This window comes from Anser brachyrhynchus (genome assembly GCF_964034855.1).
Source record: "Anser brachyrhynchus genome assembly, chromosome: 13".
NCBI lineage: Eukaryota > Metazoa > Chordata > Aves > Anseriformes > Anatidae > Anser > Anser brachyrhynchus.
The window spans coordinates 2,506,909-2,534,895 of record NC_137708.1 but is presented as its reverse complement, the minus strand read 5'-3'; the positions used below and the strand labels follow the sequence as shown (position 1 = coordinate 2,534,895).

General features: G+C 41.8%; 2 protein-coding genes across 10 annotated transcripts in view; both read left to right on the top strand.

The window, feature by feature from the left end:
* The window catches only part of LOC308177008 (uncharacterized protein), a 65,836-nt gene extending 65,085 nt beyond the window's left edge, over positions 1 to 751 (top strand). Inside the window, exon 10 of the mRNA XM_080553585.1 lies at positions 588 to 751. The gene's annotated coding sequence lies outside the window, so the exon portion shown is untranslated. The remainder of the gene's footprint in view (positions 1 to 587) is intronic.
* A 1,436-nt stretch (positions 752 to 2,187) lies between these two features.
* LOC308177006 (uncharacterized protein) overlaps positions 2,188 to 27,987 on the top strand; it is a 145,037-nt gene continuing 119,237 nt past the window's right edge. The window contains exons 1-2 of one of the 9 annotated variants that reach the window (XR_013938775.1): positions 2,195 to 2,510; positions 19,624 to 19,727. The gene's annotated coding sequence lies outside the window, so the exon portion shown is untranslated. Of the gene's footprint in view, positions 2,511 to 6,800; positions 8,824 to 19,623; positions 19,728 to 27,987 lie in introns of those variants that run through there. The other 8 variants (XR_013938772.1, XM_080553583.1, XR_013938771.1 and 5 more) reach the window with 8 other exon arrangements.

Genomic DNA, 27,987 nt, shown 5'->3' with positions numbered 1-27,987 from the left:
AAATACTTAAATAACCATTCTAGTATTTCTGAGAGGATAGCTGACTTTGTCTGCAAGTGCTCTGCAAGGCTTCTCAAAATACAGTGCAGATGCTTTTATAGCTAGTATGACGGGCGGAGGCTCAGAAATTTGGGTGGTGTGGATTACACAGGTTCAGCATAGCGAACACCCCGCAGAGCTGCTTTCTGACTAAAGGGGAGGTCATTTTCTGTGTCGCTTTTGATTCGAGAGCTGTATTTGGCCTCCACGTGGAAGCAGAGCTGAAGGAGGAGCACGGCATCGCCTGCAGCACTCGGCCTTCAGCAGAGCCACTGCACGCAGCATTTGTTCCCTGCAAGGGGACTCCTGTGAGTGTCTGCGCTGTGACAGGCACGGGAGAGCAGGGTCACCAAATCAGCAGCCATGCCTTGGCGCCTGCTCCTAGACGGGGCGAACAGGAAAGCAGGCGGGAAGGTACTGATGTGCCTGCCGCCAGCCTCATGATGGCAATGGGGCTGTCCCGTCTATGCCTCTATATAATGGAAGTGTATGGGATTTGTTGTATGTCTACTGCCATTTAATATTTGTATACTTTTGTTTTTCTTTAGGAAACAATTCTCCTAACTTTTTTGCGTGAAGTGCAGTGGGGAGTGAAGAATTCAATGAAGAATTCAGCGTGGCAGAGGGATGGGAGCGTAGAGATTTCTGATATGGTTTGGATACTGCTGCCACCATGTAAAAGAGATCTCATAATAAAAGTGTTGATCAAAGCTTACACCACATATTGATTCTTTCATTGGAAAGTCAAGAAAACAACTATTGTGTGGTTTTTTCATGAATATAAAGCAGAGATCTTGGGTAAGAGGAAAAATGTTAAAATAACGAAGCAGCAGAAGGGGTTAAAAGGGAAGGCCTGGGTCTAGAGCAGAAAGAAGGTGCCAAAAGTTAAACATTAAAAGAAAATTCATGAAGAAATATTTGTATTCAAAATCTATGACCATTATGATATCAAAATAACTACTGTTCAATTCCATGCTTATAGTAACTTCGTAGTCAGGAAAACTGCCATCAGTTGCAAACCGCTATTAAAATATATTCTATACCATTCCAAAATCCCAAAAGACAATAAAAAATACCTGGATTTGGGTGTATTGAATTAGACGTAAGTTGCTGTTTTTTCCCAGAAATATTATATCAGAACATTTGAATAATGTGGCTTTTAGATGAGGTGCCAAAGAGTCCATGCACTTGGGCTGTGTTTATGACATGGGTACGTGGTCACTGTGAGATGCACGCATGGCCTTGCTGTTCACCTCCTGTAGCTGAACATCATGGACCCAGTAACGTCAACACAGAGCTTGCCGTTGACTTTAGTGGAGCCAGAATTTCATCCCAGGCCGGGAGCAGCTGATGGAGGGTGCCACAGGCTGGTGACCTGCAGCAATTTCCGGTCAGTGATACAGAAGCAAAAAAAAAATTCCTTGTCGCATAACCGCTGTAGCTCAGACTACCCGAATTTCACTTCGGATTTTCTACTGCATTTCCGTTCACATCGCAACTCTATAGATAATGTGCTAAGGCATCGTTCTTAAAAAAAGAAAGATTTAACTTTTTTAAAGAGATGGGTGATTTGTAGAAGACGTTTGTGTAATTTTGTATTCTAAATGTGATTTATTTTTATAAATAAATTTGCATAAAATCTCCAGCCCTCGATGTCATAGTTCTATTTTATCTTTAATTCAGATGCTCAAGAAATGTAAATTATTTTTACAGCTAAATAAAAGCTATACAAAGCTGCCAGGAAAGAATAATGAGATACACATTGTGCCATGCAGCCATGATAAATCCAGCAGCACCATGGTTACAGTCAAAATGTGAGGCCATCAGCAACTAGGGAATATCAGCGCATATAGATTCCTCTGACTAGATTTAGCAAACTAATCTTAACTGGGGAAGCTCATGACACTAGGTTAGGAAGAGAAAATATTTACCTAAAAGATAGACAGGCACCTAATAGGAGGTACAGTTGGTTTATAGAGCAAGGTTTTATTATCGAATAAAAATATCATAGTTGGGCCATGCTTTGCATGCATGCTTTACAGAAATAAAGATATCAGCAAATTACTGGTGGATATCCTAATGGTTGCATGGGCTTATAAAGAACAGTCATGAGAGGGGCCCCAAGAAGAATGTGTAGTCACATTCCCTTGGTCAGCATGGCCAAAGGCTCCCCTGCACACCTGGGGAAGAAGAAGAGCACCTGCCCCATGCTGCCCCAGCACCCTGCTGCAAGGCTGCCCCATGGAGTAAGAGATGAGCTCCCCTCAGCAGCAGTTAACTCACCCATGAGCAGATAATTATACAGAACAAGGGCTTGAGGAGCCTCAGCTGACACTAGTTAAAGGGAAGTGAATAAAAGGTGCTCTGAGGGCATAGCCTGCTTTTTTTTGTTGAGGAAGGTTAAGGGCTAGCTTGTCTGAATTTGCAAGAAGACCAGTGCTACTTTCCATGACCTGCTGTTACTGATACAGGTAGGTCTCATCATTCTGTTTTTGTCTTGTCTTTGGCTGCATTTCATAATAATTTTTTTTTTCTTCCTGCTGGAAGCATCTTAATCCACACTGCTCTCCGGAGTTTAAATAATTCTGATACGCATGCACTGCTGACTTGTTGCTATTCCCTGTTTGCTGAATTATAGTGTGGTGTTGCTTTAACTAAAGCTGGTATTCAGGTCAAACTGCTCCAAAAGGAGCTTCCCAGAGCCCAGGAGCTGGGTGATTGCTCCAACACTTTGCGGGAGGAGGTGTGCAGAAAGCCAGGCAGTGATGAATGGGTGCTTGCAGTGTCTTGTGGATAGCAAACCACGTGGGATTTAAGGGAGACTGGGCTCTCAGAGTCTTAAGAACTGAACCCTGTGATGCTCAGTTTTTCAAAGTGTGGGGGCAACGGTTTGCGGTGAATAGGAATAGCCTAAAACTTTCATCAAAAGCAGTGCTTTGTTTTTGCTGAATCAGGGTGGTGAATGCACGTGCATCTTTGAGAGCATGGACAGCCCTGTTGACTCCTAAGGACCACTCATGTGCCTTAATTGAGTATGTGCATGAATGCCTAGCTGGTTGGGATCAGCATAAACATCCCTGAATGTCAAGCTCTCTTCTGCCTCTGTTTTGTGAGGCCAATGACCATCAGGTATTTAAAAACCTGGGTTTGATCACCTTAAAATATATTTTTTTTGGAGACATTGGATCATAGAAAAATGGAGAGCTGTGAACTTATACCCTTGGAAGTTTAAGATTTTTTTTGAATGTGTGTATTCAAAGGAGCCAGATAATGCTGCTTAGAAACATTTAAAAACAAAAAATCATGCTCAGCAGACAGCTCTTATGACAAGACTCTGCCCAGAGTGAATTTTTATGCTTGAGTTATAAACCCTTGAAAAATGGGGATCCTAATGCAAAAGCTGACACAGCTTTAACTAAAGCAGCTCTAGTAAGTGCTGCTATAATTATTTGCTCATTAATTACAAATTTTGCAAGACATGAGAGTAACACAAATTGGAAAATAGGAATAATTATCAGTAATAATGCCACAGAAGCTGGACACATTGAAAGTATCTTCCTCTTTAAATTTAATAATAGCAAGACAGCTAGGAAACTAATAAGAAATACATAATTGAAAATTAACCTTGCAAATCTGCTGTTAATAAACCATGGTACTCTTGTGTTACAATAATTTTACAGAGCCCTTAATTTGCATTTGAAGTGTTATCCCAGGTAATACTTTGTGCATTCACAACAATTAGTATGTCTCTGATTTAAAACAAAAATGCAAAGGTGGGATTTAGCGTAGTTGGAGAGTATGGAATAACACGTACTGCTGTTCTTCGTAGCTCAGAGCCAGAACGATTGGAAACCAAACATACAATGGTGATTTTTGTGCCTGCTGTTATGCCTGAATGCTGTTTTGTTATTGTTGAATTGGAGCATTGTAGTGCTTCGTGCTTTCATCCTTAGCTTGTTTCATGTTTGTGTAAATATACCAGTGTGACTGCTGGATTGCTTGCACATTCTCATTCTCTGAGGTGCGAGGTTTGATGATTTAGGGATGCTTGAAAACGTTCACTGCATTGGAACAGGTAGCTTGTGGCCTGTGAAACACTCTGCTGCAGTGTGTACTTCCACTATCATCTCTGAGTAGACTGTACGGATCTTGTGGGGGCAGGCTGCCGGAGCCGGCGGGGTTGGAGCAGAGGAGGTTTGCTGCAGCAGAGTAACTCAGCGTAGCCTGTGCTTCAGTGCAAATGTGCTGCTTTGCTGCAGGCATGTTATGCAAGTGGGCTCCATTCACAAAGGAAAATGGTACTTACCTATTTTTTAGATCTATTGCCAATTAACAAAAATCTACAGAAATTAACAGATGTCAATTAAAAACCTGTAGTAATCACTTGATCAATTTGTAAGTAATGATGAAGAGAATTGTTCAAAACTCAGGCTGAGTAGTTGACTGATCTCGCTGAAGACCTCCCACTAATAGAATAAACCTGGTGCACTTCTGACTGCAAATGCAAGAAGCATTCAGTGAACTTGCACACTCACAGCCAAGCATGTAATAGCGGGGGTGCTCAGATCTGCAGGGCTCAGGTGCTCAGCTGAAAAAAGGAGGATGGATCATCACAGAGGGGCTTCCCTGACTGCGGGCTTGTACTTGTAACAGTGTTGATGGCAGTGGAGGTACAGGCAGGGTTTCAAACTTGTCTGTGACCAAGCAGCTTAAAAAATAACCCTGAGACCTACGGTGTTTGGCATCAGTGCGGAGGAACATTGTACACAAACAATTGGGTTAAGAGTGTGTACTCCAAACAGTCTTGCTGCACAATTCCAAGCTCCATCAAGGACTGCATGTAAAATGTTGGCTTCTTTGTGCAAACCCACAAATCCTAGGGAAAAGGCCATTAGGGGTCAGCAATTCAGCTGTTTGTCTGTTCACTTTATGTAAGAGGTTAGCAGCAGTATGCTTTTTGTCCAAAGCCAGCAATAGCAGAAACAGCTTGTTTCTGAAAGGGCTGTGGCTCCCCTAGCAGTGATAGAAGAAGGGGTCCTGAAATAAACCTAGGATGTGGATAGTCTTTGATTTGACCTTTTGTCCATTTATTTGGCTATAAGCGTATGCTTAGCACAGCATTTGACTCCTGTCAGTCCCCTCTAATGTCCTATATAGCTCAAGCACCACAAGTGCAGATGCTTTTTTCCTTATCAGTATGCTTCAGGGAATTCAGAACAACCTATTGTCCCACACTGCAATGTTTTCTGGTTGCCCAAGTTCTTTCTCTGGAGGTGTTCAGGAAAAGCAAACCTTCCATGCCCTTGCAGCATCTCTGAAGTGCCAATGGCATAGCAAATCTCCATGGCAGAGGAGGACAGCGTGGTCTCCATCCAAATGCCTTTTGAATCAGTTTGAATCAGATTTCAATTAGTCTTTAAGAGGTAAACTGACTTGCATGTATCTCCTTTGGGGGCAAACCATGGAAAGGTCTCAGAACAGTGGTGTAAATCCTATAGTGGCTGACTCTGACAGTGTCAGGAGACCTTCACTTCATCCACACAGCCTTGCTCTGGAGACAGAGCAGGGTGAGGATGGCTGTTCCTCAGCGTAGTCCTGGTTGTGATGTAACCACTGCATTTGTGACCACAGTTCTCAGTACAGAGCTGAGAGATGACCCAGTGAAGGACCATACCCAACGAGCCAGTCTTGTCCTTATGGCTATCTCTGGGTCCCATCAGCAGTCCACTGCAAGGCCAGAGCAAGTGCTGGGGGTGTGCTGGGTTTCCCACAGAGCTACAAAGCTCAGCCAGCCTGTGAGCAGAGCTTTGGGCAGAGGTGAGTGTCAGGTAGAGAAGGCTTTGAGACCTGAATGGATGAAGAGGAGCCTGGAGGGGGCAGTCACTGCCCCAGCCCTGAAAAAGGAGGCAGAAACCACCTCCCCTTCCAAAAAGCGGGAGGCTCTGGGAGAAATGTTTCCCAATGATGTTCCTGAAGCAGCCTGTTAGTGATTCCCAATCAGTATGCTGTTCATCACTGCTTTCCCAAGGAAAGCTGTAAAGGAACAATTTAGCCAGAGGAAGCTATTTTTAGAAGACAGATTTTTTTTTAAACTGTTCTGCTGTTATTTATGTTGCATAGATCTTGAGTTATTTATTTCAGTGGGAGCTGATGCGAAGTAGGACTGCATTTAATGTGTGGAGGGATGGTGAAATCTATCCTACATCTGTCCTTGCTATTTCAGGGTGAGGCTTCGGTAGTGTTTTCTGACCTGCAAGGTGGATGGCGCTTTGTCTCCATCCCTTCGTCTTTCCCTGTGCTGGCCATGCTTCTGCTGTTTGTCACTGCAGTATGTTTTAACCTGCCACTTAAATCCCTGATACAAATTTTTAAAACACGAAGAAGCAACTGATAATCTGAAGTGTGATCCAAGCTAAAAATAAAAGATGTTAATACTTTGCACTGATCAAAACTAATTTATGCGAGCTGGGCTCTGCTCACAACTGCAGCAAGGTAGAGCTGGTGACATCACTGAGCGTGAGCTCTGCCAACCTGGGTTAGTGTTGGAGTGACAACGCGGTGATTTAGCTGTTATGATCTCACTTAATATTACATACTTAAAATGTAGCCTAACCTGCAATTCAGGGTTATATGAAGTACATGTTGTGGAGTTGTTTCAGAACAGATTTTGACAAAACTTTGCATTTAAAGGAAATGTTTGAGTGGCATACGTGCTTCATATGCTGTTACTTTGCAAGGCTGGTAGAAATCCTTTCAGAAAAGACATTCCACAGTAAACTTTCATGTAATATATGTGCTTGTATATATGCACTTCAACACAAAAGGGGAAAATCTGGAATGTTGTCTTAAGCTGTCTGATATGAAATCATTGCAGGAGAAGAAAATCACTTGGCTGGAACAAAGATAACTGCAGCTTTTAAACCCAGAAATCAAACACCATCCTCACAGCGATGAAAACAACAAAAATACTGCAGACATGACGGGTCATGGGCTGAAACTTCTAACAACAATTTTATCTTCAAGCCTCTTTACAGGAACAGTGCTAAAGTGACCTCACATCCAGTGAGGGAGGTATTGCAGCTGCTCTGAAAAAGCACCAAGTAAAGCAGTGGGAGAAGAAAAGCTTGTTTTACTTGATGCTTTGGCTCCCCAGGTGTGCAGCTGATGGTGGGGGGAATGGGATGTGCTCCCCCTCTCCATGCTTCAGTTCCAGCCTTTGCAGCTGGAAGTCTTTGGTTAGCTTGCTCAGCTTATTTTTTTTAATAATTTGTCTGGCAGTTAGAATAACAAGGCTCACCTATTTTAACACGTGGCGAGGAGAGGCAGGTTGTAGGCTGAATGGTGGGGGAACATGTTTTGGGATAGGATTTTTTTCTCTAGGAATGTGGTACTGTTTGCATCTGCAGTTCAGCTATGTCTAAGGTACTCCAAGTTTCATTCTGCATGAACTTAATGGTCAGTGGTGCTGTTCCTCTTTGCAGGGAGAAAGGGCAATGAGTATCCCAGAAAGAATGTGGTCATGGCTAGAGTCTACGAACTGCCTTCTTGCCTGGGAAAGTGGCTCTTTTTCATCTAAGACTGTCTTGTTCTGTATCATGACGCCAGGTCTGGTTGCTCACTGCTGCTCATATTTGGAAACTCATTCAATGGTTACTCAGCGTGGCTGAGACTTTGTGCATAGGCCGGGGAGGGTGGATTTCACTGGATGCAGCTTCAGTACCAGTGGTTGCAAATGTTTTATGAAGAAAATTTCTATACCAGTGGAATGACTTTGTCACTGCTATAAATACTTACCAAATTCATCCATTACTAGTTCGAGTATAATAAATATAGGAAGTATTCATCAATGTCTTTCAGTTGTGTTAGAATGAGAAAATGAAGGGAGCATGCCAATCCAAAATTTCAGAATTTTTGGTTTATTTAAATGTTACTTTAGGATTATTCAGTCAAGAAAGGATTTCCAGTTTTCCATACAGCTAGCAGATTTTCTTAAAATCAGAATTAGTCTAACCCACTAGAAAACACCCTTTGTTCCTATATTGATAGAAACCCAGTATTCTTCCTTCCTGTTTTGCCTTCCCTGTCCTGGATGCAATGGGAGTAAACACAGTAGCAGGATTTGTATCACCAGCAAAGAGGAACAATTGCAGCAGTGTTTAAATTTGCAAGGTTTGAGGGTTGTAATTTGAGTTTATTTGAGGGAAGGGGGTGAAACGTTTATTCCACTCTATTTTTAGAGGCGCTTTATTGTGTTATCCATGCTTATCACACAGGGACAAACGTTTTTCCATATAACAAATATTTCTGAATCTATTCCAAAAATAGCCTAGGAGCCATGAGATCCTAGGAATAGGCTTCTCCCTCTAGTGGCGGCAGAAGGGAAGTTGCAGAGCTGTCAGATGTGGCAGTTATGAAAAATAAAAAGCAAGCTGCATATATGGTAAAATATCTGCAGTCTTTCCAACTTCAGAAAGATTCGTATGGCAAGAGATATGTCACCACTTTATGGTGGTTCTTAGCCACTGAAGTACTCTCAAAATACTTGTAAAACTGAGACGTACCAAAATGAGGATGTTTCATTTTTTTTAAAAAAAAGAGCGAGGTTAAAGTATAACTGAGGCACCTTAGTAAACAAATGTTAATGAGTTTGCTGTCCTACATGTCTAACAGCAACAAGCTTGTGTGGTGAATGTTTATTCTTCATGGGCAGAGATGGAAAAGAAGTCTGGTTGTAACCATACTGCTGTGTCCAAGCTGTCTTGTGCTGGGGGAGCAGCAGAGCAGGTATTGTACCTGGGAGTAACCCCTGGAGCTTGCTGAGCATCTGTCCCTCCAGGTAAAGCCTGGCACTGGCTAGCATGTTTCCAGAGCAGTTATTGGAAAGAAAACAAGGCAAAACACTGTGGTTGGGGGGTGCAGCTGAGCGTAGGCACCAGGTGATGGGGGTTACCTTTGTGGGGCAGAAGCAGAGGTGTCCCTTGCTGGGCTGGGGCAGCATGTGTGCGAGCTTGCCTGCTTTCTCAGTGAGCCTCCACATGGGCTCCGGCAGCAGAGTGCTTCATCGTGGAAGGTCCAAGGGGGAAAAACCATGGCTGGTGTCTGTACTGCAGCTAATTATGTGCATGGTGTCCTCTGGGATGTGGGAAACAGGACCTACAAGGTCATGTGCATTGGTCCTTGAGTTTTGGGCTCTTTTGTCAGTGGAACTCTAGTGACTTCAAGGTAAAATGTCAACTTTCTTGTTGTTAGGATCGTGCATGCCTTTCTAATCAAGTTAATGATTTGGAGATCCAAGGTTTGGGAATAGATTTTTGAATTTTCATCCTTTTCTTTGTGGTTCTTTGAATTTTACTATTCTGAAGGCAAGTGCTTGGCCTCCCAGTGAGAGCTGACCCGTGGTCAAGTGATTCCAGTGCATAACAAAAACCACCAGGGAGTGCCTGACTCCCAGTGCCACCACAGACCGGCAGGGCAGCCTTGCTGCAACCTTCTGAGACTGCTAACCCACAATATCTCCAGTGGCTGTTGCTTTGGAGCCTGTTCTGTGTTAGGGCTTTCTGAGGACAACTTCTGTCTTGGTGTAGGACGCCCTGGTTCCAGCAGCCCTGTTTGTGCCCACTGGATGGTTACGGCTGCCTGAGCACACGGAGGCTGGGAGACCTTGGCTTGATGACCTTGGGATGTTTGTCTGATACATTTACCCAAGAGTAGATGAGCTCATTGCAGGCATCTGCCCAGCAGCCGTCATGCTGCCTGGATGGTTCCTTAGGATATTAATTACCAGCAGTGCAGGAAACATGGTACCTTTTCTGCACTGTCTTCTCCTGTGAGAAGATTTAAATCTTAGGTACTTTCCAAAACACAAAGCAGTAAGTCAGTCTCAATCATGGTCATTCCTTTGCATAGCATCTTGCCCTTATTCAGCTCTGGCAGGTACCTGGTCTGCTCTTCCAGCCCCTTGTTTCTGCACTGTCCCCAAGAGCTGTTCTAATTTTATCTTACCTCCCTGTAAGGTTTCCTTTCATTTGCTTCTGTTGCTTTTCTTATCACTTTTTATGCTCTCAACTTCATTATGCAATTGTTCCAACCGTGCTCAGTATTTGATGTTTTATAACTCGTGTCTGCCTCTTTTCCCTCATTGTTGATTACTTTTACACTTCTGTTCCTTCACACTGGCTTTAAAAATAAAATACAAAAAACAACTTGAACATTCCCCATGCAATTACTGTGAGGTGTTGCGCGTAACCCTTGGGCATACATTAATTTATCTTTGAACACCTATTTCCTGTGTCCTTTCTCTCCCTGGCTTGTATTGAATTTCCACCTGCACTTACTGAGTCTCCAAACTTTACTCCTGCTAAAATGTAATCTACTTTTAACTTTTTAGTTGAATATTAATCCTAGTGAAATCCTTAAAGACTGTGGTCCCGATTCTGCCCCACACCTGCATCACCAGCCGTGTCACAGAAGCCTTGATTAAGAATTACTCCTGACAAAAAGCCATCACTTTTTTCAAGCTTCTTATGATGAAAATGATACTTTCAACCAGGCCAACTGTAAGACTGCACAGTAAAGAGATTTTTTCCCAGCATCCATAAATTCAATGGAAAAAGGGGTGTGGGAGCAGATCAGGAGCAGCACTGGCTCCTCCTTGCTGGGCACGGAGGAGCGAAGCAGCAGGGGCACTGGGGAGGTTCTCACTGATCTGCGACTCATGAGACTCACACTAAATAGTGACATTTTCCCGAGGTGCTGAATTGCTGGTGAAGGTGTTCAGTGAGGGATGCTCTACGGAATGAGTGTGGAGTGTCCAGCCTTTCCTCAACACAGGAGGGAACGGATGTGTGTATATACTACAGACCCGAGAGCTGTCTTCTGCATATGACTTCAGCTTCTCTAGTGAGAAGTCTTCTGCAGAGCGACTTCAGGGCTACCCACACATGGCTGTGGTCTGTCTGAAATACCCCCATGTGGTGAGGAGAGCTGTCCTGGCCATGGCGGTGTCCCTAACAAGTCTGCCGAAAGGCACCTGTGTGGGATGGGATGGGATTGAGGTCACCCAGGGCAGCATCAGGCACAGAACGATGGACAGATGTCACAATGCAGAGGGACAGCCTGGGGGCAGTCACACCAGCAGGAGAAGCAAACTGCCCAGACATGGGTGGTTGAGCAAGGAGTGGAGAAGAGGATTTCATGTCCCCATAACGTGTAGCTGTGCCCGAAGAAAAAGGCACATGTATGCGCAGTGGGTGGGAAAGGAGACTGGTCCCTGAAGGAAGGGAGAGTGGCTGTTGTGCACCTGCAGTCACGACACTTCCATCAATCTCCTTCAAAAGCCACCTTTGGTAAGCATGGGGTCTACCTGGTGGTCAACAAAGGACTTGAAACACCTCAAGCGAGTCCTGGATTTCCAGGCATAAGAATTCCTGGAAATCGTCAAACAGCTATTTCCATTAAATGTACCTCTGTAGCCGATTACTAATGCATATGAAATAGTATCAGTGTTGAGACTTTCTGAATGTATTTGCCCTGTTCTTCTATAGCTTTTATCTAGTCCTTGTGTTACTGTATGTAATTAACACATCTAATAATACATTGACTTTAAGTGACCTTGTTAATATCATGGATTATTGAGTTTGTTTTCATGTAATGTTTTCCTCTATTGAATAATTACATTAATTTATAGTAACTTCTGAGTACATATATTTTGGAAAATAAAATTGAAATGCATTGTGCTTTCAAGAAACACTTCCAAATACAGCAAATGATTTATATTACTATGCTTTTAATAAAGTGCAACGTGAACACACGTCTGTACCTTCCTCACTTTTTCTTTCTCTCACATAGAAAGGTAGCAGACCAAACAGTAAAGCAGATTTCTTGTGCAAAATAAAGGCAATTCTCTTAACCCTTTTTATTTTGGCATTTCATCTCATCAAAATTCATGATCAGAACACAAGCTTTCAGCTCAGGTTGAAAAAGTATTCTTCACAAAAGAGTGTTTGAGGGGGAGAAAGCTCTAATTGTAAATATTAGTTCTAACAATAAATATTTCTGTAGACTTTGAATTGACTAATCATCACTTTCAGTAAAGTGCAAAATCAGACCAACCCACATATTGTTTATTTACATGGTCAGCTTTAATTTATCATTAGTTTTATTGAGCTGTAAAGCTTTTAGTGCAAAAGACTTTCACTTAATAGTCTCTTAGTTTATTTTTTTTTAAAAAGCATTTCTGCCATGGCTAACATCATAATGATAAACTTCCCTGAGTAGAATTAGCACTTACTGGTGGCTTATGGCTGGGTGTCACTGTGTCATTAGTTCAGCAGTACCCTTAGCCATGGTACGCTGTGATCTGAAATCAGTTACCTCATGTAGTAAATATATTTCTGGTTTGGCTGAACTTTTCATTAGACCACTTTGTGCCAGTATGTTCTATAGGATTTTGACCCAGCTCACTGCACTTTTTGGTTAGGAGATAAAAACAATCCAAGGTAGCCTGTGAGTAAAATTGGAGAGGCACTCTGCATCCCTGTATGCAGTGCTCTCTGAGCAAGGGCACAGAAGCTGTGCCTAGAAGGAAGATTAAATAAGTGGAAACAAGTTCTAGAGCAAATCATGGGAAGAGAGAGGGCAGGTCACAGTAAGAAACTTTATTTTGAATTGTAGTGAAGGACTATGGGCAAGAGCTGATTATTCAAAGCAGTTTTTCTAGGGGCTAGAACTGTTTCTGTAGTCCCTGAGGCACAGATGTGTGGGACTGAGCCTTTTCACAGAGAAACCCTTTTAATTATGGATACAACTTTGCTAGAACTTTTCACACTGAAATGTTAAGGAAATCTGACTTCAGCTTTCTTCCCACCCTCTGATTCCCCTTGCTGGTTCATGCAAGCATCATATACCCTTATTTTTGTTAGTGCGAGGATATTTATCAATGGTGTTTGGGCTGAGATGCTGGGACGGTGACTGGCAGCTGTTTAGTGAGGATGGCTGTGCAAAAAGGTGGACCTGAGCTCACCAGGCTGAGGTTTGGGCAAAAACTTTGAATTAATGCAACACAAACTGAACAAGTACAACAAGTACAACATGTGCTTTTTGTGCTGAACATGGACAAAAGAGGCTTCCCATGGCCTTAGATGGATTTTGCTTCAGTTAGCCCATGTTCATCTGGGTTTTAGAGTTGTTGCTCCAGAGAGACATCTCCTCTCCAGCTGCTGCTGAAACTCAGAGCTGCCTACTGGGATGTGGCCAGGGCTGATGGTGGAGGGGACAAGAGGGCTTTGCTCTGCTCTTTCCAAAGGCCAGAGTGTATTTCTGACCTGAAATGTGGAGCTCCGATGTGGCTCTAGATTCTTCTCCTGGCATGGAGAAGCATAGTTTGCATGTCTTCCCCTTTTTGCTATAAGAAAATGCTTTAAAAAAAAAAACACCAAAAAACAAGCTTTCCCTCCCACAAATATCTAGTTTTGTTCTCTTTTAATGATCTCTTATGTATATATAATAGTCTAAGGCTCAGTATTTAGAAGTTTAATTTTTGAAAAAATTAACAGAAGGCTTTAATATTTTTCATATAGTACAGACTGCTGGGAAGAAAAGTAATATCCAGAGACAGTTGCATTTTCACTGATGTCCAGAATTGAAATACATGTTGATTCTTGTTTTTTTTTTTTGGCATCTTCTCTTCTTGAGCAAAGAACTTCTGAGTGCAATCAATTAAAGAAAGGATCTGATTTGCTTTGTAATTGTTTTTCTGTCTGTATGAATGATGTAAGGGCATATTGGAAGAATTTACTTCACTACTCTGTCTTTTCTAAAATAACAGGTTTACTGGTTGATTTATGGGCTGTTTGTTTTGTTTTTGTTGTTCTGTCTGTAGGTGAGAAAAAGGTTAATTTGCTTGAGAAATCATGTCTATGCCAGAGAAGGTCAACTTGTTCCATCATCGTGTACTGCCATGGGAGGCTGACCTGAACCTAAGCACGGTGGTTTAATGGAAGAATTAGGCATCCTGTTTTTTCTGCGTGCTCTTCCCAGCATTTGTTTTTTTCTTGTTTTTATAGTTTCTCAGAAAAGGCAGGAGGGTGTTACTCAGTAGTTAGTTTCTTATTCTCACCAGAACCTATTCTGCTCCCTGTAAGGTTGTTTTTGATGTTCTGCTTCAAAAAATGTCAAACACTGTGGCTGTGCCAAGTTCATGGTTTCTCCCATCCTCTGGCTGACCAAAAGGCAAAATGCCAAGAAGCGGAGATGAAGGCATTGAGATGTTGCTGGGCAGCTGGGCTGGGGAGCACTGCTGGTATGTGCAAAGGGCATCCCAGTTTCCAAGGGAATGGGCCCTTTCAGCAGGGTCTGTGTGTTAAAAGCACTGAGGAAATGCACAAATATAACAATTCTGAAACACAGAATATAAAATTTCTCATACACAGAGCTGTCTATGAACATAATATGCAGGCTGATGGGGTGCCTGGGGAAGTCCTCAGCTCCTCTTCCTTGGCTGCTTTGCTGAACTATTCTGGACTCGTAGGATCTGGACCACAAAGGATGAGGGACCAAAGCATTGTTGGAGTTTAAACCTTTTGCAATGCCATCAAAGCTAATTAAAATGAAGGGTTTTCATGTTGCGTGCTTTTTTTTCCTAGTAGAACAAGTTTAATATTAATGAAACAGAACTGGATGTCTAGTTCCTTGCTCTATCAGCCATTGCTCACTGCAGCTGAATGCTAAACATCAAAGTGTTTGAGTCTCTTGTTTTTTTCTGCTCCCTTTTTCTTTTCGTATGTTTTTTAAGTTCATGTACATAATCCGTATTTTCAATATGTCTGATCATGTGTGGGAAAGCATAGTGTAGTGATAGTCTATTTCGGAGCAGTAGTTTGAGAAATTAAATCTCATAGAAATAATTTGGGTTCTATTTTCTGGATATGCGGTGAGATCAAGAACTGGTTATTGGGTTTGCTCTTATATTTTGCCTGTATTCATTTTTATAAGTTTACTTAACTACGATCGTTATGTTTTTATTTCAGTGTACTTTTTTCCCTTGTTTTATATAGTTACTTGCAATATTTTTTGTAATTTTATTTTTGTATTTCCTGGGGAAATCTATTCTGACCAGAAGCCTGGTTTCTTGGGAGCTGCCAGCCAATCTCTGCTGTTGTAAGAAAGTGGATGTTATGTAGTCTGTTATTTCTTGAAAGGAATTGGATGTAGTGGATTTGGGAAATGGAAGTTTCATCTAATTTATTGGCAACCGAACGATAATTCAGTAGTAATGGTGTTGTGTTGGTAACGCGTGAATTTGAAACGCAAGTCAACGGGAGTCCTTTTGCATGGATATATTTGGTGTGTTCTCGGGCGTTTCCTGTGAGAGACCCAAAGAAAAAGAGAAGCAATTCAAGAAAACCCACGTTTTTTCTAGCTAGCCTCATTCCTGGGGTCCTTCTCTGTATTTTTGTAGATGTGCAAGCGGTACTAAGGTTCAAGGGGTCAAAATGAAACAAAACACTTCATACTGCAGTGGGGACAGAAAAGAAAATACTTCTTTCTTTTTTACTAGTAAAGTATGTAAATTATATGCTTGGAGTTTGTCAGTATGGAAACAAATATCTTAATTTACTTGCAAGAGCTCTCAAGACTTCAGGATCTTCAACCTTTTCAGGTATAAAACCCCCTGCAGTAACAAGCGCGTTTACAGTTTTTTGCATAATTTACTATTTTTGATGAAAAATGGCATCAAAGTGACACCTAAGGCACCACATCCATTACCCTTTGATAAGAGACTGAAGTTGGTCAATCCTTTTCTTTTCATTTATTTGTACTGTTTCACAGGGCAAAGAAATGACAATTGGGAAGGGTTAGTTATGAGGTAACTTCTGAACTACAGAGGCATAACTGATATAAAAGACTCGTTTCCTTTAGGCTCAGAGCATCAGCATATGCTTATGGTGGTCTCTTCATAAATGTGCAAGTCAAAACATTTGATATTTCTCTTTTTGGTAGTTTCTCATATAAACTTCTGACTTTTAAGTATTCTTTTTCTTCAGTTAGTACCTAAAGCATTCTTGGTGATTTTTTTTTAAACATTTAATTTGCACATACACTTTAAATTTTGGGGATACATAGCACAACACATAACAGTTCCTATTATAGCTTTTAAAGATGTCCTAAATTGTTCTTTGTCTCTGAGACCACGTTTTGCACCCTGTTTTAACTCTTTCAGGATGCTCAGGAAGAGATTTCATGTACGCAGAGGCAATCAGGCCTCTCTGTCCTTGAGCCCGCATGGAAAGGGTGCATGGTTTGGATTTTTCAACTACATAGGATGGGGTTTATTACCAGCGGAGTATGCATAGATCAATATTCAATATAGCTGTACACGTGCATCCTTCAGATGTGTGTGCTGCCTCAGCCAGCTGTGAGAGTGTAGAATTTACTAAGGCGGCAGCAGCTTTTGAACTGGCAGGGATATCTCCTGGGACCAGAGAGCAAGAGACTGTAAAAACGTGGGTGGTGGAAATAGCTGTGTGACTCCCAAATGGTCATCACTCTGTGCCATATATACTGCGTATGGTGTGAAGGGTGCAGAGCAGCTTTCCTGAGAGATCCAAGAGTGATCCCATCACTCACTCTCTCCAGGTGCCAGAGTGCAGCTATCACAAGACAAAACACATGATTTTTGGCAGAGATTTGAGTACGGTTTTTGTTGCAACTATTCTGCATCAAACACAATCCAATGCTGATCTACTGGGGCACAGAGTGCAATTAAATAAGGCCAAATCTTTAGGATAAGGTTTCTCCCAACCCAAGCAAGGTCTTTATCTTGCCTCTAAGTCTGGAGATACAGATATCTCCCATATCAAAGTGGAGCTGGGCAGAGGGGAATTTGTCTTTGGTTGTAGTTCTTCCATGGAGGGAAAGGAGAAGAAACTGGACATCCTCATGAAAAGCCCAGGTGTGTGTCCGGCAGTGCTGAAATCCTCAACGAGGGCTCCTGCCTGAACAGAACCCCTTGTAAGCCCGCACCTAAAAATAGGAGATACACTGCCAAGGAGGTGCCCCAGGGTCTATTTTCTTTACTCCTCCCCATTCTGAGGTTAAATTGCTGTCTCTGGGAAATTTTGTTTTGCTTTTGTGTTGCTGCACGATCTCTTCTTCTGTTTAAGGTTGCTTTAGATTGGACAGGGAGTGTCTGTGGGGTCTGAGGGCAGTCAGTGCTGTGAAGCTTTCTCTCACTACGCAGAAAAGGCTTTATCCAAGTGCTTACGGTGTGCTAGGAGGCCTGTGTGAGACAAATGCCAGGGAATAAAACCGTTGGCAGTTCTCATCTAACCCACTTCCACGGCACGTACTTCAAGTGCCATACAGAACTAAACAAGACTCAAAATAAAACAGGGATTTGTTTCCCTGCACGTGAATTTCTTGGTTTGAGATGTCGTGGCAGGCAGGCAGAAATAATTATTACTGGGAGAAGATGGGAATTCTTCCCTCAAAGATGCTCATTCATTCATTCACCAGGAGAACAATTAATGACAACTCACTAATGGCTGCAACGTTTTATTTTCTATTTCCAGTGGCATGTGCAGGCCCAGGCTCTGAGCGCCTGGGTCCTCCCTCCCTGGCCCCAGTTGCTTTGGCAGGGAAGCGCGGTGTGCTGCGGGGACCGGCGCTTCCCCGAGCAGGCGGCTGCCCAGCCAAGAGTAGCTTTGAGCTTTTGGCACTGAAGTAATGCACATGAGTAGCACTGGGTAGGAGAAATCGCTGATTGTTTCCAGCAAAGGAATGGCAGTTGTGTTTTAACTATGTAATTAATTACCACCAATTAGGGGGAGGGAGGGAAAAGGGTATTTGGGTTTCATAGCTAAGCAGAAGTATGGGAGACTTCCTAGTAAAGGACACGTTTCCTTACAAGGTAAAAACAAAATGAAACATGCAAGGATGCAGAAGGGCCTTAAAAACAAGACTTCAATAAAATAAAATAAAAGAATTATTGCTCTCTGTCTAGTTTCCTTGTCAAGCTTTTGTCCTGAGCCTGTGTGCCATGTCAGATGGTCGATCTCCCAGCATTCAGATGCGTTGACTTGGCTTTTACTGCCTTCCATCATTGCTTATGCTGGTGTGATGAAAATGGAAAAAGTGCCTCCGACTCTGCCAGTGTCACCGCTGATCTTTTGGAGTGCCTTTCCACAGCTGTAAACGCAAAGGTGTTTGGCTCAAGCCAAGGAGAGGCAGGGGATTAACTGGGGGTCTGCCGCTGTGCGTATCATGCCTGTGCAGAAGAAAAAAAGCTGTCTGGGACTCCATCACAGGGTAGCGGTCTGGGAGGGACCCACATCCCTTGGTTTGTTTTGCTGACCTGGGGGACGGGGAATGGAGCTGTACCCCCAAGCCTGGTGGCGGGCGGCAGTGGCAGACCTGGCTCAGCTGGGGACGAACCGCACCCCGTCCAGCCCTTCTTCATCGCTGGCTCGTTGCAGAAGTGTCGAGGCATTGAGTCCAAGCTGTTTAAAGGAAATCCTAAGTGCGGTAGCTGAATATCAAAGAGATGCCAATGGAAGCCGGCAGCTTAAGGCTTTCACGTCCATTGAAAAATGTTACTTCTAATGCATTACCTCTTCAGACTTGAAAAGAGAAAACCCCAATGCTAGCTAATAATGAAGTGATTAACTGTAATAATATGCTGCACTTCTGGAAGCGAGCACTATAGGTGCAGACAAATCAGGAATGAATATACGTTTGCCCTGCAGTTTGCAAAAGTGTATTCTAAATACACATAGAAAAGTGTATTTATGACTTAATTACCATTCTAAAAGCAGCTGCTCAGAGAAGGAATATACTGTCCTGTTGTTTGCATTACTCTTGCACAAAGAAACATCCAAAGATGGCTTGTAATCTACTTTAACTGATGACTTCTGTATAATTTATTTGTTTCTGGGCTGCCTTTTTGACTATGTTACTATGGCTGATCTTGGGAAGTGGAGGAGCGAGTCTGAGCTCAGGAAGGAATTGTTCTTTATCCAAAAAGTGCTGCTGTAGCAGAAGCAGTCTTTGATCCCGGAGAGATGATTGTGAGATTTAGGGCTTGCGATGTTCCCACTGCTGAATATGTAATTTAGGTCGCTGAACTATGTTTTGGTGGAAGATGCTTATCTATTCCACTTCTTGCTGATGTCATGTGCTGGGAAATCAGATGTTAGAGTGCAAAAATACATGAGAGGCCAGCCTTAACAATCACATAAAATATAAATGGCTGCGTGATTGAGTGCTTTCAGTGTGGGACAGTGGTTGAAGGGGATGAAGGTCACATCACTTCTCTAGTTCATTGTCCTGCTTTAGTCAAACTCTGCCTTTTTTTAAAAGGGCTTATCTCTGCCTTTGGTTTTGGTCTCTATATGTGCAGGGTGTGAGCAGAAAATCCAAAGAAAACTGTCCCCTACTTGCTACGTAGAAAGTATCTCTGTTGTAATATCTCCGTTCAACTTAGGGGGAAGTTGAGAGGATGTTAAATTTGGAAGCTGTACGCTGTCTCCAACAGAGGTGTTCACTAAGAGCAAGAAGCCTTAATTTAACCCAATATATTTCTCCTAGGGAGAATTGACTTCCAGATGCGTGGCAGTGGGACTTTACCAGGTGACTGTTTGCATAAGTCAGGCTTCCCTAATCTTGGAGCTAGCTGTGCATACCTTATCCTGGTAAGCATTAGTTAAATCGTTTCATTTTTTAACACAATCAGCTGCTGACTGACCTGCTAGAAAAGTCTGTCCAGATTTATGTAGCTTCCTGAACTTTTTCCCTTTTTTTTTTTTTTTTTCCCTGGAATCTGCTAATTTTTTACTTGGGGGAAATCGTTAACAGTGAGCAAACTTTTAGGAGGGTGTGTAGGCGCTCATCTTAGTTGCAAAAGTACTAAAAAAAAAAGGTACTAAAAGTTCAGCAGATAATAGCAATGCAGATCTTAAAAAACAAAACCAACCTCCACACTGAACTAGAACAACAAAACCAACAAACAAAAACCAAAACAAACAAAACACCTCACCCTTGGGTAACAAATGGAAAATATGCCTCCTGGATAATTCATCAGGCAGAGCAGTGCTCAGAAAACAGCAAGAGGCAAATATTTTTCCTAACTCTCCTGGTACAAGACAAAACAAGCAGTTTTCCTCTAGAAAAATTTCAACAAATAGTGATCAGTAATGCAGCTGTGAGAAATATCAACCATTTTTGCCACCTAATGTTAGAAACCTCCCAATTTACAGCAGCAGCCGATGTCAGTCGGGACTCTGCAAATCAATTTTTGCATTTGTGGTTGCTAAGCTCTGAAGAATCAGAGCTCCTAAATTCACACTTTCTGCAGGTTTTTATCAGATTCCAATGTAACTGTATCTATAGAAGTAATCAGCTTTCTTATTCTGTGGCTTTCAATGACATATGAAGGTGTGTTATACAGGATACCTAAAAATCAATAATAGTGCACCTTTTCAGTTAAATCTGGAAACTTTAACAAGTCTGGAGCAGTATTTTGTTGTGCTCTTCCCCTCCCTGCCCCAGATGTGAATACTGTATGAATGTTTGTATAAATAACATAAATACACGTTAGCATGGATACTAATACTCATATTCATATTTATTATTACTTGAATGCACCTTTTTGTGCTTCCTGATGGGTGATTAATTTGGCCAGAGCTCACAAAACTAGTGATATATATTACATTAAGTTATGCACTAAATCAAAGATATTGCCCTGAAATTTACTGTGAAAGATTAATTGCTGAAGTTATGAAGTAGAAGGTATGTGCAGCTTGGCATAATTTGTAGTTTATTTAAACAAACAAAAACCCAACAACCTGCGCTCTTACTAAAAGTTACAGGATTTACAGATGAGTTGATCTGGATTACCTTTGTACAGTAGTTAATTATTGGCTCCTGGGCTACTAGCTTTCCCTTTAAAATTAGCTCCTTGCTCATTCAGTCTTGCTTTTAAAAACAGTTTCAGAGCATGGAATATATTTGCTACTTCAGCTGCAGCATTTATCTTAGGCATTGGTGAGTCTCTTAAACTGCACTAAGCACTTCCAGCACACTTCAGAGTGAAGCTGTCGCTCTGAATTTCTCTCTCTCAAGAATTGATTAAAGTGATAATTCTTTAGCAGTTGTGGCATACGTACTGCTAGTAATCTCTCTAATGGACGAAAGGCACAAATAACTGCTGAGTTCAAATAAATTTGCAGAGTTTTTCCTTCATTGGCTTGTTATTCTGAAATAAAAATAATGTCCAAAATAATTAGCAATTGTCAGGAAGATTTCACATAGCTGTCAAAAGGCTGCGGAGTCCATTTCCAACAGCAACTCAAAACGTTCCTGCAAATCTTTGAACATGCATCTGGCTGCATGCAGCCTTTCTGCATGCACACAAGTACTGTGGCGTGGAAAACAAATATTGGAGATTATTCACCAAAATAATTTAAGCTCCTATTACATGAGACAAGGGTATAATTTTCCTGCCAGGGTGAGAGGAGGTGGAGAAGGAGAAAAACCACATACAAAGATTTTCTGTTTAGTACTGCAACTACATTTCTAAGTTGAACATGTATTTGGTATTGTGCAAAGAAAAAATATTTTGGAATACCTTATCTCCCAATTATTTTTTATTATTTTTTCCCAGATTATAGTAACTTTTTGTTCGCCAGTAGTTACAGTTGCTTTAGCAAGTAAGATATATTGAGACATAATTCAAAATGACAGGAAAGGAGTAACCAATATACGGCGCACAAATGACTCCCTGTTAACATGTCACGTATTACATCCTTTATTAAAAACAGCCCCTGCTCCGTATTGGCAAACAGTGTTTACAACCACCACCCTCAGCTTGGTTTATGATCGATTGTCTTAAAGCTTACTAGTATGTGTAGTAAAATATTAGCGTCAGTATAAATATACGATATTGTTTATATTATCTCTTTCTTTATATTGTCTTAGTAGGGATTTATGTTCAAACAATCTTTTTAATCACAGCTCACAGTTTTAAACGGGCTTCCTAAGGCAGCCTGAATTCCAAAGCACAGAGGTTTTCCAGCATCCAACTTCTTCATATCCAGTTAATTTGCTGAGGGTTAAGGGCATACCTGTCAAACTGGGGTCTGCCTGTCTGCATCAGGTGTGCAACTTCCTTGCATTCCTCTATCCCCATTTTATGTACAGCTTCCTTAGTACTTGTGAGAGTAATTTTTAAAATATTTTTTTTCTTTATTATGTTATTTGTCACCCAACTTTTTGTTCTACAAAAAATTTAAGCTGCGCATAAATCCTGAATTGTTATACAAGGATTTAAAATTCCTGGATGCTCTGTTCAGTTTTACCCTTTGTTTTGAACTTTTTTTCTTTGTGCTGAAACTGGAAAATCTTGACTCTTTATTCTGGTGTTACTGAAACAGATGTCTCTCGTGAGCCCCGTCCTCAGTGAACTTTTCTCAGCCAGCCAGCGAGTAGACACACTGTTACTGCTGAACAAGGGAAGACTTAGAAATACGTGGCTTTTTAAAGCCTGTGTATATATTTCTAGAGTGTGCATGTTTACACACAGATGCCAGACAATGTTTTAAAACCAGCTGCTAGTATAAACAAGTGGATATGCTATTATTTATTGATTATGATAATGCCTCGTACACATTACAAAAGCTTTCATCAGAAAATAGGTTTTGTAGGGGCTAATCTTTGCAAACATCCAACACTCGGAAAGCCAAACCCGCCGGCTCTGTAAGTGCAGGAGGAGGCTGATGGGCAGGGAGGACCAGCCCCTGCACTGCAGGCTGACGGGGGCCATGGGTTTGGCAGCGCTGGCAGGGGGAGTCCACCCTACTGCACGTTGCTGGCAGTTTTCCATCGCGTGGCAACACCACCACGCTGAACAAATGCCATGTTGTCTTGGTGGGAAAGGTGATGGTATGTTTATCGCACAGCGAAGAAATAAATGGTAGCCATTACAAAGGTGTATAATTCGGCAATTACAGTTATTTGTTTTTCTGACACCTCCTGCAAACAGTTATCGCTTCAGTCAAACATAATTTGATTATCTTTTTTTTTTTTTCCTGGTACTGTATATTAACAGGGCAAATAAAAGGGAAAATAGTGTGGTCCCTTGTAATAAAGAAAACAGCAGCAAACTATTAATGCTCTTTGAAAAGAGTAGTTTTAACAAAGTAAGCAAGAATCATTTTCTTTGGTTGAGTGTTGATTCCCTAGTGTGCTCTCAGTAAGTAATTAGAATGGCCCAGTGAATGTCAGCATCAGCTTGTTTATTCTCATTATTTTATCATTTTAAAAACCCTCTAGGTGATGAGACATGCAGTATAGAACATAATTACCATTATTAGCATACTAATTGGACACAAAAATAGGCCAACTACAAGGTAGCCAACTGAATAATTTCACATTAATCAAACACCATAGTGAATAAGCCTATTGTTAAATTGACAGCTACAATAATTGGCAATATTTCGCTGCAAAATATAAGAAATTCCTTGCAATATCTCTGCAACGTTATATAATTTAGTCATTTCCCATATTTTCATTCTTAACTTTGTACACGTAGTTCAAGTTCAAGAAAACATCATGATAAGATTATTAGTCTATTATCAAGTGGACGGAGTATATAAAGACCTGCTTGTTAGCATTCAGGAACAGATTCACATGATAATAGCACAAAAAGGATACCAATTTAGTTACTTGTTGCTTCAGCATTGAATATGCATAAAGGTTCATAAGACTTTTTTAAACTGTATATTAAAGTCTAACTCAAATCTTAGAGGGACAGAAAATGGCAAAGAAATTAAAGGGGAAAAAAAGCAAGTCCTAAAATGAAAAACAAAAAAAAAAAACAACACACAAAACAACAACAACAACTAAAAAAAAAGTGTGATCCGTGACTTTCATCTTGTAGGGTAATTTTCTGGCTGGGGCTGATGGTTTTTCAGTTGTGCGTTTGTCTCTGTGCCACTCCAGTCTGATCGAACGGCAAGCTGGAAAGTTGTCGAGCCACCAGCAGAAGTGAGAACTCTCAAAATGCTGGATTCGTGGCAGGCAGGAAGGGAATGCTGGCCCTGCCTGTGTTTCGCTTTAAAACCCATGAGGGAAATAGGACAGGAAGGGAGCGAGTGGAAAGGCAAAGGAGAAACAAAGAAGGGGAAGGTGTAAGCAGGGGAAAATGAGGGTTTGCAGCAGAGGGAAAGGAGCTGATAAGGAGAACAGAACCAGATGGTGAAACAAGAGGAGCAGAGCTAGGAGAAGACGAGAAGAAAGAAAAACAGTGAGGAAGAAAGAAAATAGTCTTCAGGAAAAGGGAGGAAGAGAAGGTAAGGTGAGAGTGGGGGAATGGAGTGCAAATTTGGAAGAATATGAAACAATATTCTTCTTTTATGAACTCGGAGGCAGGGGGAAACAGATCTCCCTGAAAACACCATTTCCTTCCCACTCCCCGGGCTTTCAGACGGGAGGCTGGGAAGAAAGGTGGAGAGGCTTCACTTTGAGTTGCTGTTTATTTTGATAGGAAGAATGGTTTTGAAAATTTAGTGTAAAAACTGTTTCATAAGGCTATTCACATGGCTATCAGGTGCACATTGTGGATGGGCACTGAGGCTTCGGGGGCACAATGGCCATAATCCTGTTTCTGACCCCTGGATATTTGTGAATGGCTTCTCCGGTACAAATAGGCTGATCAAAGCCAAAAACTCACGTGGGTAAACTTAACCGATGGCATAGAAGTTAAAGAAACAAAAGGAAAGGACGGTTAGAAAGGCAAAACGCTGGCATAAATAGCTTTTATGAAATGCCTGCTTTCACAGCCCCAGACCTGGCTCCCACTGCAGCGGCTGCAAGGCTTTGCGTAGGCCTCGGGCCTGGCCTTTCGTTCAGCGCTGGAGCAGGGAGACTGGGGCTTGAAGGCATTCAGAGCAGGTCAGTGACTACCTGAAATACCACTTGGTTATTGCAGTTAAATTATTGAAATCTCTGTGTCCGTCTCCAAGCAGGAGAGCCTCCTTTGCTGGGTGGCAGACGCTGCCCGGCCCTGGGGTGGGTGCTGAAGGGCGCTGCGAGCGCTTACCCAGCCGGGCAGGGCTGGCTCCGGAGTCGCTCTACTGATTTAATTAAAAGCAGGAGCAGCTTTCTATACGAAGTGACCTCTAAGTTTGTGTTGAAATTTGTCTTATTTTGATTTTAACTGTAGGTATGTATTGATTTTTCAATGTACGATTTTTTTTCCCAATTTTTATGGGAAATAAAATTTCCCTTATTTATTTTTTTATTTTATTTTATCAAATACATGATTTCTCCTCGTTGCTCTTTGCTTAGTAATCTGATAGCGGGCAGTTTTCTGGTAGGGAGTGGGGATGCTAGTCTATTGCAGATTGCCTGCAATCCCAGTTTATTGATTTTTTTCAGTTTTATTTCCCTTTGTATAGCCTGTCTCTTCAGTAGCAGACCCACAGTAAAAAAGCACAGCACTACTGCAGATATCTCTTGGTACAGAGAAAAACCACCATGGGAAAAGTTGGGTGGTACGAAGTAGGCTGAGGTGTGCGGTGCATGCTCAGGCTTTTTATTTTTATAAGCATGAGTATACAAGATCTTTGATCTACTCGCAGAACATGAGAAATAAATCTCTGGGCTCTCACTGTTTGGAAGTCTTTCCTTTAACAAAGTCCGTATTTAGCAATGACCATAATACCTGTGATGGGGTGGTGGTGAAAAGATCTCTCGAAGTGTTGCCATCCACCTTTTATCGAGGAAAAGTTAGGGGAAGGATAAAGGAAACAGCCTGTGCCAGGTTTGCAGCAGAATTAAGGACAACAGCCAAGGCTGTGTTTTTGCTGATAGATGAGGATGGCTCCACAATGTGCCAACCCTGTAGCTTGGAATGAAGAAAATGAGAAAACTGAAAATATCCTTGACAAGACATCTTTTAACACATCACGAGGCTGTCCAAACAGCAAAAAAAATGCTCGGCAGTTCCTTTCCTTCTGTCGCGGTGTCTGTGCTTTGGTGGTTGGAGTTGCGGGGCTCAGCTGAAATGCTGCCTGTTGGATTTTGCTGGAGTAACAGCTAAAGGACAGCGTGTGTACCAAGCGTGGGGTCTCACCTGCTCCTCTCTATGCCAGCCATCGAGGGCACTGCACAATCATGAAAAATGACTTGGCTGATCCAGCAGCTAGGTCTGGGCAGCACGTTTGGCATAGGCATGCGTATCCATCGTACATCACGACTGTTTCTTTTGTAAAGACATTGCGAATCTGATGTTTTCTCATCCCTTAAAATACGTTGGGGTGAGTAATGAAAGCAATACCTAGCCTCCTACCTCCAAAAATAAATAAATAAATAATTAAACCACCAAACTCCACAACCAAAAGCCAAAGGAAAGAAGGGTATTTTGTGCATTCAGGCACAGTAAACAGAAGAAAAACACTGGGAAGGATAGTTGTTGAATACATTTGAATAACAAATACATTTGAGGAAATCCCAGTCCGCTTGGGGACAGAGAAAAGGAAAATAAATTCATCACATTATTCACTAGAAATTATTTGTTCAGCTCTGCTCCTTAATGTGTCAGCTAAAGATGATTTCTAAGAGTGAAGATTTTCTTTTCTTGCTCAAAATGACTCAAGAAGAAATGAATATTCCAGCCACCAAGTGAGGTTAATATATGAGTTTCATAGTCATTTACTCAACACCGCTGTTCCCTGCAGAGTAATGGCAATGAGATGCATTCTGGGATTGCCAGAGGTGAAACCATAGTAGATGTTCTTGAATAATTTAGCAATGTATGAAAGCTTATTTCATCATCATCAACACAGTAATACCTTGCACCAATGGAGTGTTTTACATTTCTGCTCTTCAAAAACGTGCAAGTATTCTCGTTTCCGCTTCTCAGGTGTGGAAACTTGAGAATGGAGAAACAAAATCATTTTCCAAAGGGGAGAGGGCAGTGGGAGGCCTGGGATAAGCACTGGTAATTTTGAAGTGGCAGAGCAGGTTCATATCCAATTCTTTCAGTGAAAGCAGGCTATGGTTGTGTTGTGGAGTAATTATTAACGTTAGGCTAAAGGAGCAGAGAAACTCTCATGCCTGTATTTGGGCTGTTTAAACATGCATGTAGTTGGCAACTTTTTTGTGTTTAAGGAGTCTAAAATCTCATCAGTCTTATTCTTCCCTGAATGTAGATTGGTCTTTAATGAGATCAATGAATAGTGCTGGTACTTTGCTGGCCAAAATTGTAAATGTGCTGTTGTTTCCTTTTTACCCTGTAGCACAGGGATTTCAGAGCGTTACTGCTAATGTGTTTTGCATTCTATTGCTCTCCCACAAAATTTATGGCCAGAGAGAGATTGTGGAACTGCTACGGGCAGAGCTAGGTTGTATTCTCTGTATTACAGTCAGATTTATTTTTTCCAAAGTATATGGTTTCAAAATAGTCAAAGGGAAAGGGAAATGCAGAGCAAAGAGGGAGCTGGGAATGTGAAAGAATTTGAGACTGGTTTCATAAAAATAAAATTTTGGTTTCTGAGCTATATCAGATGTTGAAGAAGAAACGTATCTGGTACTATGACTCTAAAATGCTGAGTATTTGTATTTTATGGTCTTTTTGTTGCTTTTGTCCATGACCCACCATCCTGAAGTGGCTCCAGTGAAGTTGTGTCCCACAGGACAGACTTTGCCTTAGAGTGGAAGGTTTCTCTATACCAGGGAATGGAGTCATCACTGAACATCCTTTATGTGTTAATCTCCTGAGATGCACTAAAACAGGTAAAAACTATAGTCCTGACCGAGTATGAAATGGGTAATCAGTAAGAGAGTTGAGGTAGGATGGAAAGGGCTCTCTTGGCACGTTTGGGCGAAGTTGTATGTGAATCACGTGTATGTGAATCATGTTTCATACTGACCCGCAGCATCATGCTGGGTATG